This window comes from Microtus ochrogaster, linkage group LG3, assembly GCF_000317375.1.
Source record: "Microtus ochrogaster isolate Prairie Vole_2 linkage group LG3, MicOch1.0, whole genome shotgun sequence".
In the NCBI taxonomy this organism is placed as follows: domain Eukaryota; kingdom Metazoa; phylum Chordata; class Mammalia; order Rodentia; family Cricetidae; genus Microtus; species Microtus ochrogaster.
Window position 1 is genome coordinate 40,731,850 of NC_022029.1, and position 15,106 is coordinate 40,746,955.

Consider the following 15,106-nt stretch of genomic DNA (forward strand, 5'->3'; position numbering starts at 1 on the left):
GTGATGAGACATGTTTAAATCTTCTGCTGTGTCTTCGCATATCCTGAGTGGGGATGAAGGAGACACTGTTGTCGGTGATTCACTTGTACATCTCTCTTCCATTCTTAGGGTCTAAGTCGCAGAACTGTCTGTGGAACTCCCTCATTGATGGGCTCACTGGGAATGTCAAGGAGAAGCCACGGCCAACGATTGTTCAGGACACCCGACCCCCGGAGGAAATTCTGGCAGATGAGTTGCCACAACTGGATAGCCCAGAAGCTTTGGTGAAGACGTCCTTCAGGTTTGGTGGATGAGAATCCAGTTTGTTCCTTCTTAACGGTTTTGAAAGCTGTCTCAGTCCATTTGGATGCCTACTCCGGGGGCAGCAAAGGACTGTTTCTCTGTGCTGTATAAATTAGCATCGATGAAGGCTTGTTGGAATGCCAGTTGGATTTTCAGGTAGATTTCCCAAATGTTGTGGCTCATTTCTGTTGGTAGTTAACTGGTATTGGCGTTTCAGTGCTGAGGCTCAGCACTCTGTGGTGTCGGTAGCTTGAATTGAGTTAATGATGCTTTTGCCTCAAAAGCATCCAAATAGATGCATCCAGATAGATGCCCAGGGATACAGCGTGTGGTGGGAGTTGTTCAGCCCCGCGCCTTAGCCATTTCTTGCTTGGGGGAGGTTTCTACCTGTGAGACATAAAAGTGCTATCACTGAGAAGATGAAATGCCATCTTGTGTGGTTCCCCAGATGGCTGGCTGCTCTGCTCCTGTTCCCTTAGCCTGGCGTCTCCCTGGGAAGGTCTCTTTCATTTTCCTTTAACTGCAAGCTCCATTTCCATTCAAACTCCATCTCTTATCTCCTCATCCATTTTAGTAAAAGTTCATCTGGGTATGAATGTGTTATGAAAGAGGGATTTATTTTTTTTATGAATGGGCCTCGAAATATCCAGAGCTACTATTGTCAGAAATTGAGATTTCATAATTCTTTCAGCTTCCTTTCCCCCCCCCCCCTTCCTTTCTGTGAGGGTAACTTTTCTGGTCCCACTTTTCTTGTCACTGTAAACTGTCCTACCCTCCAAATAGCCAGTGGAACATACAAACTTCACTTCAGGCAACTCGTAGACTCCATGAACTGTTTTTAAAAGGCTCTGTCTTTTGCGTAGAGGCAGTGTGTGTAATGGCTTAGTTAAAGCCGTTTCATTGTGTGCAGGTTCTTATGTAGACTGAATTATAGATGAATCCGAACAGGAGTGTGAATAGAGGTTTTGTTTGGATTTCTCGATGCAACACGATGGCTGCACTGGGGAGACAAGGGCGGGCAAACGATTTTTCTTATTCCCATCAAGGGTTTGGTTATTGCATCCTGAGGTTTTGACTGAAATAGAAGCTCTCCCTGTGAGCCTGCATTTCTCTGCAAATGACAGCAGTAAAGAACAGAGTGTTGATTAGCTCTCTTTGTTTCTGTGGCCTTGCCTTGGGGTCTGTCTGCTCATATATAATATAGCCATAACCACTTACTCTATCTCAAACCAGGCTCGTTGCCTTCTCTCATTACCAGCTGACGGGTTACTCTCACAGAAGGACTGCTTGATCTGTTGTGTCTGTCCTCGTCACCCATTCTTGTAGTTGCCTTGAGCTTTTAAGTAGAACGTGTATGTTGGTTGATGGTTCTTGTGATTGCTAGTTGTAGCCTGTGCCAATGTCTTCATTCCTGAAAGAGATTAATGATAAATTATTAAGGTTGGAACTTCTTTCTGGTACTCTGTGAAACTTGGCACAGTAGGGAGTTACTAGAGGATACAATGTTCCACCTTTGTATCAGTTGAGGCTAGGAACCCACTGGCATTAGCCAATCATCTATTGATGCCCTGCTTGCTATTCTGCAACAGTTCTTCCTAAGATGCTGGACTGCTGTGACAGTGTTAAATGGAATACACTCCCTTATGCAATTGTTACCCCTGGGTATCAGGATCAGTTTTGAGATTTTTTTTTTTTTTTGCACATAAATTTTCAAGCATCCGCAAAATACTCAGCTTATGTATCAGTTAGCAATTAAGCAGTATCTGGTTATTCTGTTGATAATGACACTTTCTTTAAAACGCCTTTTGAATTTCAAAGAAAGGAAGGAACTCTAGGTGAACTTTAAAGAATGCTTGTAGGAGCATTCATACCCGGAAACCTGAGACTCGTTGATTCATAATGTCTGCGATCTAGGTGAAAATGTGGCTTATATTCACAGTTATTTGTTTGCTTTTATATCCCACCCAAAGTGTCCCCTCTCCCTTCCCCTCCCAGTCTCTCTTCACCTCCTATCGTCTCCCCTCTTCCACTCCTCCTTCTGTTTCTCTTCAGAAAAGAGTGGGCCTCCTATGAATGTCAGCCAGCCACAGTATATCAAGTTTCAGTGAGACTAGGCACCTCCTCTTTTATTAAGGCTGGGTGAGGCAATCAGGTAGGAGGAAAGGGTCCCAAAAGCATGCAACAGAGTCAGAGACATTCCCTGCTCTTTAGAGTCTCACAAGAAGACCAAGCTACACAACTGTAACATATATGCCGAGAGCCTAGGTCAGTACCATGCAGTCTACTGATTGTCCGTTTATTCTCTGTGGGCCCCTATATCCCATAGTTTTAAACCTCATGGAAATGCACACAGCTGGGAGTTCTCACTCAAGGTTCTGGAGGCTCTTGTTTGCTGAAAAGGAGCACAGATGCCCAGGAACTGTCAACACCTGTCCTCCCAAGGACTCTAGTGTCATTACTGTTGAGTGCTTCAGAATGAGTGACAGCTTTGATGGCTCCTTTTGGAATCGAGAACCATTAAATATGGTTACTAGCTCTGATTATCAAACAAGATCCAGACTGCAATGGCAAAGAAATGCCATTGAAAATGCCTAATGTTCAAGTCCTCAGGAAGTTCTCGGGGCTCTTTAACTTCTCACAGGGGAGCCTTGCTTGCTGACAGTAGTATGAGTGTCAACTCTAATCCAGCTCTGTTTTCCATCTCCTGACAGAAAGGAGTATTAGGTTATGTATGACGCCATGAAGTTATTAGCTGACATCACCAAACCCAAATATCCTCTTCCCAGTGCTTTTATTGTCCCTTACTGTCTGTCACTCAGCCGCATTTGGCAACATGCACATTTTCACAGGCATGTTTAAATAAAGTGGATACGTAAAGGGAAGGGGCCAGTGGCTTACATCCGCCTTCCTCCAAGCTTTTCTAGCTCTTTCCAAGCAGGGGGAAGCAAATGCACACAAGCTACCCCCAAGAAAGAGATTGAACACTGGCTTAATATTTGCCTAATATGTTCATTCAAATACTTCTTTCAAGACCAAAAGGTTGGTATAGTGTAAAGTCAAATTCTATATGCCATTTCCAGAGAGAGGATGAGTTTATACATTTATGAATAGTAGGAATGTTTTTCAGAAAAGTTTTGAAAGTCCATATGTTTTGGTCTCTCCCAGGCTTGCTGTTTTAATAACAAATATCCTCATACTGTCAGGCATGATGTTGGTGTAGAGGAAACAAAAGACAGAATTGATGTTCCAAAGGATTTCCTAGTAGACTTGCTTAGGAGACATTAAGCCACACCAAGTAGAACTTGACTAAGGAAGCTCTGTCTCCCCAAATACCCCAAAGATAATTAGTTCGTGAACCAGGCCTGTTAGAGATAAGCAATATTTAGGCTGCTAGGATGTAAATGTTCAAGCTGGATTGACTAGCTATGAGGCTCCATCCTAACAAAAGGAGACACCCCTGACTTACAACCAGCCATTAGACCCATTTCTCTGTCAGAGAACGAGAACGGGCCTGTAATGGGCAACTCAAGGGGGCAGTGTAGGGCGACAAACATACTAAATCTTGGCCTGGCATAAAGCCCCCGGTGCTCTTCTTCTGAAGCATAATTCTGCCAGGTGGACAAGATGATCCTGGGTAACAACTATTTGAGAAAGAACAAGACTAGGATATTTAAAATCAATTCTGGCAGCACTTTTTCTGTGTAAGTTTCCTAACTGCCTAAGTGGTCAGAGTTGCATGTGTACAGTCATAAGCCTAATGTGTATGTAAGTTAGTGAGCTCTTTGAAATCTTCCCCTTGACACTGGCTCCCCTTTGAGCATTGGCAAGAGCCAGATGGTGCCATTATCGAAGAATTTTTCCCTTATTTTTTTCTGAGTGTGTGGAGTGAATAATTCTGCTTTAAGTCTGCAGTCCAAAAGATGCTGCCTGCTTGTGGTGTTTTGAATGAGATTAGAACCAATGGGTTCATTTCTTTGAATACTTGGTCCCCAGTGGGTAGAACTATTCGGGAAAGTTTATGAGGTGTGGCCTTGTTGGAGGAGGTGTGGCCTTGCTAGAGGAGATGTGTCATTGGGGGTGGATTTTGAGGTTTAAAAAGACTTGCCATTCCTGGGGTCTCTATGTCTAAAGGTCATGGATCAATACATTAGTTCTCAGCTTTCTCTTCATTCCACCAGCATGGACTCTCACCCTTGAATCCGTAAGTCAAATTAAACGCTCTCTTTTGTAAGTTGCTTTGGTTATGGTTTTTATCACAGCAATAGATAAGTAACTGTTGAAGAGAAGAAACTGTCCCAGAGAGGTGGGGCCTATGATTTGAACTGAATTCAAATATAGACCAGTAGGGATGCTTGCTTGGGAGTTGGCTACCACCAATGACAGTAGCCAGGAAGAAAATCCTACTTTGGGTCCTATTGATTATAAATCCTTGGAATCTCATCTCGAATAACTGGATCATTGCAAGCGTGCCCATAAATGCTATCCAGTTTCAAGACAAGTTCCTAGATCTACCACTTTGAGTCAGTCCTGCAAACAGCCTGGGACTGCCTCTGAAGGTCAACGTGATCAGTTAGCAGTAATGACAACGTGTGTCACTAAAATTGAGACTTTGACATTCAGACTTAGAAAGTAAGATTCTGGAAAATGAATGGACCACCCTTCCTCTCTCGAGGCTAGGCATGGCTAACTGACATGTGCAAATGCCATCTCAGGTCTAAATCTACCTCCTGGCACCCTCCTCTTGTCCTTCCCTGCTGGGTGCTGAAGGGCAGAGGCTCAGTGTCTTGGGGCAGACAGTTCAGCGTAGTTTTGTGAAGGAAGTGCCAGAGATTAAAGAGAAGCAGTTTTCTGTCTTGTTCAAATCCATGTCCTAGGTGTCTCTGGTAAGTACCATGGTTTAATTCTTACTTGTGCTATAGTCTTCATCATCTCCAAACAGACACTGACACGAACCTAGTTAGACGGGTTCAGTGTTGAGCATATCTGTATTGGATTTTAGTTCCAATTCTCTTACTAATGGTAGATTCATCTCTTCCAACCTCTGATTCCTGTCCTTTGGATTTTTTTCTTCCCTTCAGGTAGTACATTTGCAAAATAAAAATAGAACAGATTTTGATATATAACCTTAAATGATTAAATGAAGTCACTTAACGCACCTGTTCCATATGTATTTTTTGGTATGGTGAACCTCATTGTCTTAACCATAACAATTAAAGCTGGACTAGAGTAGCTGCCTTGACAGCTGAAGATGTTTTGGCTGGGCATTGCAAATACCTGTAGGGCTTGTTAAACTGGGTTGTGGGATTACCCCACAGGGTGGAGTGAACTAGAGCCCAATGTGTACTTCAGGATGCTGATGCCGGTAACTGGGGACACCCTCTTCAGAACTATGGGGCAAGATGAGAATTCCTTGCCTTTTGAATTTGGAAATAGCTCACATTCCTAATTTGGCCTTAGTTTTTGATTTCTGTTCTGGGCATAGAGAAACTCACTTTCCAGGGTTGTTGTGGGGATTTCAGTAAGCACGCAAGGGAGAAAAGCTGTGTGCAGTATCTAATGTGTACTCAGGAAGCCCGATTCCTGCTTCTTCTCAGTATTTCCTGGACCCCTTGCATACCCTTGCGTGTACAGCATCCGTGGTAATGGATCAATGGTGAGACTGTGGCTTTAGCTTTGGATTACTGTAGGCCATGAAAGTCTAGTGAGCATTCAACAGGAGAAGTCTGCCTTCAAAACCCAAGACTCTGGAAAGGAAGAAAGGAGGAATAAGAAACACAGTACTCCCCTGGGAGCTGCCCGAGATCCTGTCTTCCTGGTTCCTCATGTCCTCTCCCTTTGAGTCTGATGCTCGGCCCAAGCTGTTTGTCAAGGAGAATGGAGAATAGATAGACCCTGGGGCTAATAGGCTAAGTCTAGAGAGTCTGGATATGAATAGATTTCTCACTCCCTGCCACTAGAGGACCCAAAAGAACAGAAAAACATCCCTGGGGAGAGCCTACTGCTGGGCAATCATTTGCTCATCTAAGGCTTTCAAGCCTTAACAAGGTATCTTATCCAGGCTGCACAGGTCAAGACCCTGAGAGATCAAACCACAAGAGTCAGGTTTTCAGTAGGTGGCAGAGATAAGGAACTGAAACAGCTCCCTCTGGCTTGGGTCAAGGCCTCTCTGTTATTTCCTGCCGCCACCACAGCACCTTGACATTCAAGTCCCTGGAGCTGGTGTGAGTGAGGGCAATGGGATTGGCTGTACTGTTCTGAGTGTGATCTTTGAATATATACTTCGACATCCCAAATGTGCTGTAACACAGACCCTACCCTGTTTCATCACTGTTCTTCTAGTTTCTACCTATGCTTTCAACCCACCTTCTCCATTGGTTAGAAGTCTTTTCAGGCGCGGCCCCTCAAACTTTATGCCTATCAAAGTGATAGGCATATGTGGTGTTTTGTTAAAATGAAGACCCTGATGTGGCTGCTGGTCTCAGTTCCCAGCAAGCTCCAGGAGATGGGGCCCTCTGAGGATGATCTCTTCAGTGGTGAGGCTTGAGATACGGCAGGTATGAGTTTGCAGAGTGCAGTTTTTAACCTGAGTAGAATCCTTTTATCCCATTTCCTTGTTTTCTGAATGGAAACACACGCTTCTGAGCTTCCTGGTAGGATTGAGTGGGTTAAAGAGGCTAACAGTCTCCAATTCTGTCTTTCCTGGAGTTCCAAGCTCTGTTAAAGGTTAGACTGAACCTTTATACCCAAGCTCTTTCTTCGCTTACTGGATCCTAGGGATATGAACGCAGGAGGTGCTTATGAGTATTGGACACTGACCCACACTGTGGGATACAGTGGATGTCCTGAAGCCATGAGGTGTGCCAGTCATCTCAGTTACTTAACTTGAATTGTGTGACTCCTTGTGTGGGCAGAGTTGCCAGGTTTTGATTGCTTTGCTTTTGGAAGAGGAGTATACTATCTCCCCAGAGGCACCACTGGCTTGATGTGCTTCTCTTCCCACTCAGAATGGATGTATTTATGTATTTGCGTTCTGACAGTTACTTCTTAATATATGTGTATGTATGTATGTATGTATGTATGTATGTATGTATGTATGTATGTATGTATGTATGTATATGAGCCCTGTGGAGCCACACCTCAGCCTGGGAGGAGCTTAAGGCCTTGTCAGAAGCCATTGGCTGGGTTGTGGTTTTCATGCTGCATTAATTTACTGAGCCCCTCGTTTTGACATTTGGCAGTCATTTCTCCACTAAGGAATCCTGCCAAAAAGTCAGCTTCTGACTTGATTACTTTCAGGAAACATGCAGCCTGGTTGATGGTGGGCATAGCATGTGGCTGAGTTCCTGGGCCTTCCCACCCCACCCCTGGATGAGTCATGGGGTTAGTGTGCCCAGTTTGTTCATGGGAAGTTTGGCTGCACAGATTGCTCTATCATACTGGTTGGCTATGTACAGAGACTTCCGGGGATATTTACTTCGCTGATTTACTGTTACCTTCAAGGAATTCCAATGTTTCCTCTGGCCTTACCTAATCAGAAGGGTCTTCCTCAACTTTGCCAAGAGGGAATAGAAAAGAATGAACTTGAGGGTTTTAAAACATTTTTACTTATCTATAAAATTTTTCTTAGCTTAGCGTGCAGAATAGTGGGTCTCATTAGTACTTTTTTGCACATAGGTTGTTAAACTTTATTCTCAGTTTGTTCTCTCACTACTGTCATCCCTTCTTCTAGCTTGTTCCCTTCCCCACAACTGGTTCCTCCTCCTTCTGCCTCCAGTTAATATATTTCATTACTGTCTCCATTACTCACGTCCCTTAAGATACATCCACCCTTTTACTTTTGTGATCTGCGCATGTGCGCGCATGCACACACACACACACACACACACACACACACACACACACACACACAAATAAGTACACATACACACACACAGAATTTTAATTTTTAGGTTCCCCATTGAAAGTCTAAAGGTGAGAGAAGCTTTGATAGTGATGTTGGTTTCCTGAGAAGGTAGTATTTAGGTCTCTTTTTTCTAAGGACAATGTTAGAGATTGGTTTTCTAGCTAGAAGTTGGAAAAGTGTGGGTAAAGCCATCTCTCTCCCCTTATTTGTAGTAAGAGGCCGCTTGTTCATTCCAGGCTGCCTAGACCTGAAATAATCACTCAGAAACTTTATCATTTGAATCATTGCTTGGCCAATAGCTCAAGCCTATTTTTAGCTAGCTCTTGTAGCCTGAACTAACCCATCTCCATTAATCTGGTTATTACCACATGGCTGTGGTTTAACTGGTAAAGTTGCATCCTCAGCATCTGTCTGCAGCAGGGCTACACGGCTTCTCCCTGACTCTGCCTTCTTCCTCCAGCATTCAGTTCAGTCTTCCCCGTCTAGCTCTATTCTGCCCTGCCACAAGCCTGTCTCTGAGACTCACTTACCCTAGAGTGTGTGTTCTTCCTCAAACCAGTGCACGTTCTTTTTGAATTGCAGAAATGGAGCTAATTTATGGGGTAGCCCCCCCTCATCTTTTTTGTTTGTTGTTTGGTTTATCTTTCTCCCATGCTGTAAGAAGGACTGCATAATTTTAGGCTCTGGGAGTATAAACTCATTTCCTCCCTGACATCAGGGGACTTCCTGGTCAAGAGAGAAGATAGTGACACCAATGCGGTTGGAAATTTCCTGCAGATGGTGGAAGCCTTCAACACAGACCTACTTCTCAAAGCTCAACCCCAGGCTCCACTCTTGCAAAACATTTTTGATGTCATCTATTAAAGGATAAAGCATTGATTCTTGCTTGTTTGAAGGGGATGGGAGTCGGTTTAGAGAAATTATTCTCTATCCTTCACTATCACAGTGTGAGAGAGGCCTGTGTAGCAAGGTTACAGCTTTGTTAGTGCCCCAGAATGTGCAGAAAGTGTTGCTTTGAGGTGTTCATTTTGGTTGACCTGACCTTTCCCTAGAGTCCCTTCCTTTACTGGGTACCAAGGGGAGCCCTACATTTTAAACCTTGGTGAGCTTCATGTTTGGGGATTGTTTCCTTCCCTGTGATTTAGTTACCGTCCCTCCATTCCCACTCCTTCCTGCCCCTTACTTTGAGATGAGATATTGCTAAGTTGTGGTCTGTAGTAAGTTAAATCAGCAGTCAGCTTCAGTCTGTCTGGAGGCTCCCTATGTTGTCCTCTAGTTTCTGACCTCTTGCTCCAGTTTTGTGAGTGCCAGGACTATAGGTGTGTACTAGCATATCTGATTAGTGTTACATAAAATGCTCAAGTGTTTTGGGCTCCACTAGAGAGTCTGGTTGTGATTCTCCTATGGTTCAAGACCAAATGCTTTCCTTCCCTCCTGAGGCCCCTCAGACAGAAGCTGTGGCTCTGTCTTTATACATCTCCCATGTTACTGCCCTTTTGCTTTTCAGCACCAGGCCTGGGGCTAGGTCACAATGGTGGATGGCAAGCATATAGGTTGGCCTAATGATTTGGGACCCTGTCCCTGAAAATATCTCAAAAATACCATATATTAGTGTTAGCACCTTCCTGCATTTGTGTGTGTGTGTGTGTTTGTATGACTGTGTTTTGAAATTAAGATTTCTTAATTAAGATAACAAACCTCTTTAAATCTGTTCCTCGGATAATGAAAATGTGGCTCTCACTTGACTGGCTGGCTATTGAATTCTGTCTTCTATATCAGGAGACCTGGCTATGTTGTTAACCTTGTAATGCTACAGCCAAAATGCTTTCTGTAGTAGAAATGTTGGTTTCCACTTCCAGCATCGTGGTGAGCTCTGACTAGCTAGAAGAAAGAAGCAGGTTCTCTCTTAGGGTCTTTCTGCAGCAATTGTGCTTTTCCCCGTTCATGTGGTCATGGTCTCCTCCACGGTGGCATACTGTACTCAGCACAGTGAACTGACTGGTGTCAGTGTGTGCCCTACTCTCCCAGCCTCATGTAGATCTGCGAACAGGTTGTAATTGCTCTTAATCGACCCATGGATTCCACTCTGGATTATGGTTGTCATAAAGGGGGGAGCAAGACAAATAGTTTGGACCAGAATCAGGAGGCAGGAAAATAGGTTGAAGGAGCTGTTTGATTTGTGTCTAAGGTATATGAAAAGGTGGCCTGGAAAGTTTAGAGACAGCTAAAGGGAAGATAAAGAGGTTATCAGAACCTTGCGTAGGAAAAGAGTATAGAGAGCAGAGGAATCCCTGAGTGAATGAAGTCTTGAATGAGTGTCTGCTGTCGACTTGGGCAAAGCCATGTTAAGGGCCTCCATTTCCTCAGCCATATGGGAATGGAAAGCCTTCACTAGGTCAGGCTCCAAGAGATGGTGGAGCCTTCCTTGCGGGTCTAAGTGGGAACAACTGACCAGTGTATATAAAAATTTGCAGTTGTAGCTTTCTCTTCCCAAATGCTTACGGCCTGAGTGTGCTTGCCTGAAGACACCTACCAAGACCAGCTAGTCCCTTCCCCAGTGCTGTATAGAATAACAGGCTGAGGTTCTTGATTGTTTTGTGAGTTGTTTGGGCTCCATCAGAGTAGGCGTAGTCCAACTGACTCTGGCTTTCTGTGTCCATATGTCTGCTGGTTTTCCACTATCAACAGTCCTTTCTGATTTTCTTGCCAACCCTAGTCAGGATTTCAGGATCAAGCTCCGAGGGACGTAGCAAAGGACTTTTAGTTTTATTCTATGAACAGAAATCTTTGTTGTTTTTGATATCACTGAAAAAGGTAAAAAGGAGACTATGTAATTTTTCCTAGGTTACAGACTTAGGAATTAAATTTATCCTATACACATAGCCTCAAAATAAAGGTGTTCTAGGCAGGAATGGAACTACAGAATGGCCCCAGGGTCTGGCCACCTATGGGTTCTGGTCACCTGTGGGCTCTCTGCTAACTGAAGGAGATGTGGAGACAGATTTGGATACAAACCATTGAAAATATGTTTCCCTCCAGGATTGGGGCATAGCCCATATTTTGAATCCTCCTAAACACAGTGGTAGTTAATAGTCATTGATTAGGCCTCCCTACAGCTTAGCGTGGTATGGTTCCCTGCATATTGATTGCTGTGAAGTGTGACAGGAGGGAATTTGCAGGGCTGAATCATCGTCAGGCTTCAGAAGTGCTGGGGTGGGCGCAGGAGCACTGTAGTTTGCAGCGGAACTGCAGACACACACGTGCATTTAGTGCCGGAGCACTGTAGTTTGCAGCAGAACTGCAGACACACACGTGCATTTAGTGCCGGAGCACTGTAGTTTGCAGCAGAACTGCAGACACACATGTGCATTTAGAAGCACTAGGTTCGTGTAGTAAAGACCAAGGACTTGAAGGCAGACATTACATAAACATTTCCAAACAGTGAGCTGTGTACTTTCAAAAGGCACAAAGAAGAAGGTGTGACTCAGAGAGCCAACTTGGCCAAGGACCCGAGATTGTAAGTATGGATTAATTCACTGTTCCCATTTAATGAAAAAGAGCTCAGGTTTTTAAATAAGAACAATATGTGTGGGGTTGTGAATTTTAATTATTTAATTATGCATTTGTATCATGTTTTCAAAAATTGAGTTTGCTTTTAAACAATGTGCACATGCATACGACACAGACTCTCAACCCCATCTCCCTGCCACCTTACTTGCTTCCTTCTTCTCTCATGTTTATGACTGTCCCTTTTGTTTTATGACCCACTGAGGTTGACTGGGGCTGTCTATGTGACCATGGGTTGTTTGGAACTATTTACTGGAGCCTTGTGGGCTCAGCAGTGAGCACACACAGTAAGACATATTTCCTGACCTCCCCTCCCCCTTCTGCAATGTTCCCTGAGCCTTAGAGAGGGCTGTATACATGTGCTGTGCAGGCCTGGGCCCACAATCACTGCTTGTTCTCTGCATCATGTAGGCATTAATTGCTTCATTCACCACTGTACTTTGTAGGTCAAGGCTTCTCTGACTAAGACTAGGAGCTATGGGCAAAAACATGGTTATTTATAAGGCAATTTGATGCTTTGTCAATTTAGTTCAATGTCAGGAATAAGCTCTCTGCTTGGGACAACAGCCTCCCCAGACTTGAGCTGTTGGTCTGGCTTATATTGCCAAGCATGGACCATCCTTTCTTCAACCTCCCCCATGGATTATCTCTCAGATCCAATCAGAGAGCAGTTGGTTAACCCTAACACAATCAAGTCACTATTGTTCAGGTGGTCATATCTTGCCTGGAAGGTTCGGTTGCTTGTTCATAGAGTTCACTCCTTGAATAGACAAGACTGATGGTGCCTTTTCTCCCCACTTGTTTGACTGCCAGACAGCTTGGAAGGAGTTCCTAGCTCAGTGCCAGCCTGCTTTCTGGGTAGCTTACAGCCAAGGTGTGTGGTGCCCTCTGTAATATGATCTCATCCTCTAGTGATGGTGGGAAGCCAAGAGGATTGACAGGAGCTTTCATTGTGTGTGCCCCACTTGGGCTTGTGTTCCCTGGGTTGCTGAGTTTCCCAGGATGGTGTGTAATCTAGTGATAAAATTTAACTATGGGTCAACCTGTGGATAAGAAATGCTTCTGTATTTGTTTTTCAAAAATCTGTTTTGGCAATGTTTAAAATTCTATGAATACCATAAGATTGATGATATCAGCTGTTGTCTCTCTCCCATTGGAGCCACCGTTTATCATTCTGAGTTTGTTTTAGACCCATCATCTTCTGTGTGTCTTTCTCTGGTTCCTGAACCATTTGACTCTAGGCTGTAGACACTATGACTTTTTGGCTTTAACTACCTCTTCAGAAGAAATCTTGCATCCTAGAGGAAAATTCTCTAATCAGGAACCTCATTATTGATAAAATCTTAGTTCCTCATAATCAGTCCACATTCATCTTACCCCACGCCTCAGTGATATCTTTTAAAGCAATCTTGCTCTCCTTTATTCAGGCTCCCTTCTGGGGGTGTTCATCGTTGTGTCTCTTTAGAGACCTTCAATCCTTACAATGGTTGTTCATCTTTCCTTTGTCTCTCACAACACTGACATTTTAATAATTTCCTTATTATTTTAATTGTGTGTGTGTGTGTGTGTGTGTGTGTGTATAGGTATAGGTGAGTACAGGTGGTTGTGAGCCACTTGATATGGGTGCTGGTAACTAAACTCAGATCAGAACTGAACTCTGGAAAGAGCAGCAAGTACTCTTGACCACTGAACTCTCCAATCCCATGACACTGACATTTTGAAGCAACCTAGCTGTATGTTCTTGTCCAGAATGTTCCTCAGGTTGGGTTTGTCTGGACATGGGCATCCCTTTCATCAGGAATACTACATATGTGATGTTGTGTGTTTGTTAGCACAGCAGCTGGGAGGAAATAGTTCTTTGTCCTGTTACTTATAACACTGAGCTTCAATTGTCTGATTAAGGCATCTTCACTGCTGTGAATAACCTTTTCTCATTCATAACTAAATTATCTTTGAGGAAGTATTTTGAGACTTTTTCTCAATAAAACTATACAAGGGTTCTAGCACTGATGAGTCCTACTGGAGTCAGTGTTGATTTCTGTCACTATCTATTCACTCTCAAGCATTAGAGGACATTTGGCGGCATTTCCTTCTTCTCCTCTTCATTTTTGTGTCAGTATAGATTCTGGCTCTTTCTTTTCTCATTTTTTGGTAAATGTATCCTTCCTGGAGTCCAGATGGCTATTTATAAAGTATGTAGGTACTGAGCAGAGGGAGGCAGATATCTTCGAAGAGTGTGAGTACCACGTTTGGCTTTGGTGAGTGTGGGTACCCATGTTGAGTGTGGGTACCATGTGTGGCTTTGGTGAGTGTGGGTACCCACGTTGAGTGTGGGTACCCATGTTGAGTGTGACTTTGGTGAGTGTGGGTTCCCATGTTGAGTGTGACTTTGGTGAGTGTGGGTTCCCATGTTGAGTATGGGTACCACGTGTGGCTTTGATGAGTGTGGGTACCTGTGTTGAGTGTGGGTACTATGTGTGACTTTGGTGAGTATCACATATACAGAAGAATATCCCACATCATCTTCCCTTTTCTAAGAACTTCAGAAAAATCCTATCGACTACTCAGAGACTATCTGCAATTGTATCAGACAGTAATCTTGAAACTTAACTATCATTTTAGTTTTTACAGGTTCCCATAGAAAAAAACATCACCCTAATAATGGCTGGAAGTAATTATAGAAAACAATGTCCCATCTCCCAATAAAGTTTGTTCTCAGGACTAGGGATATTATTGGGGTTGATTATAACTGGTATAAGGTTGGTGGTGGAAATGAAGTAAGCTCAGAAATCTCTCTTGAAAAAAAATGGAATGGATGGGATGGGATAGTAGGTAGATTAATGTGAGCTTATTCACATTAATATTAACAGTGAGTAATAGTGAGATTACTTATGAGCTATTATTTATAGGCAATTTACATTGGTATAGATTCTTATATATTGATACAAATTCAAATTATATTTGTTATATTGAATATGTCCATATTTCTGTTTACAATATTTGTTCACCTATGCAAAGCTATTTTGTCATATTGTATGCATGCATGTATCTACCTCAGCTTAAGATATTTTGTATATATTAGCTGGGCCGTAGTGGCATGTGCCTTTAACCTCAGTGTTTGGGAGGCAGAGGCAGGCAGATCTCTGTGATTTTAAGGCCAGCTTGGTCTACAAGAGCTAGTTCCAAGACATGTTCCAAAACTACAGAGAAACACTGTCTCAAAAAAAGATATTTTTGTATATTGATGTAATTTTAGGATATATTTATCATATTGAACTATATGATTCTACCTCTGATCAAGATACTTACATATTGTTTACATTTTGAGGTCATTGTCCTCATTTACTGCACATA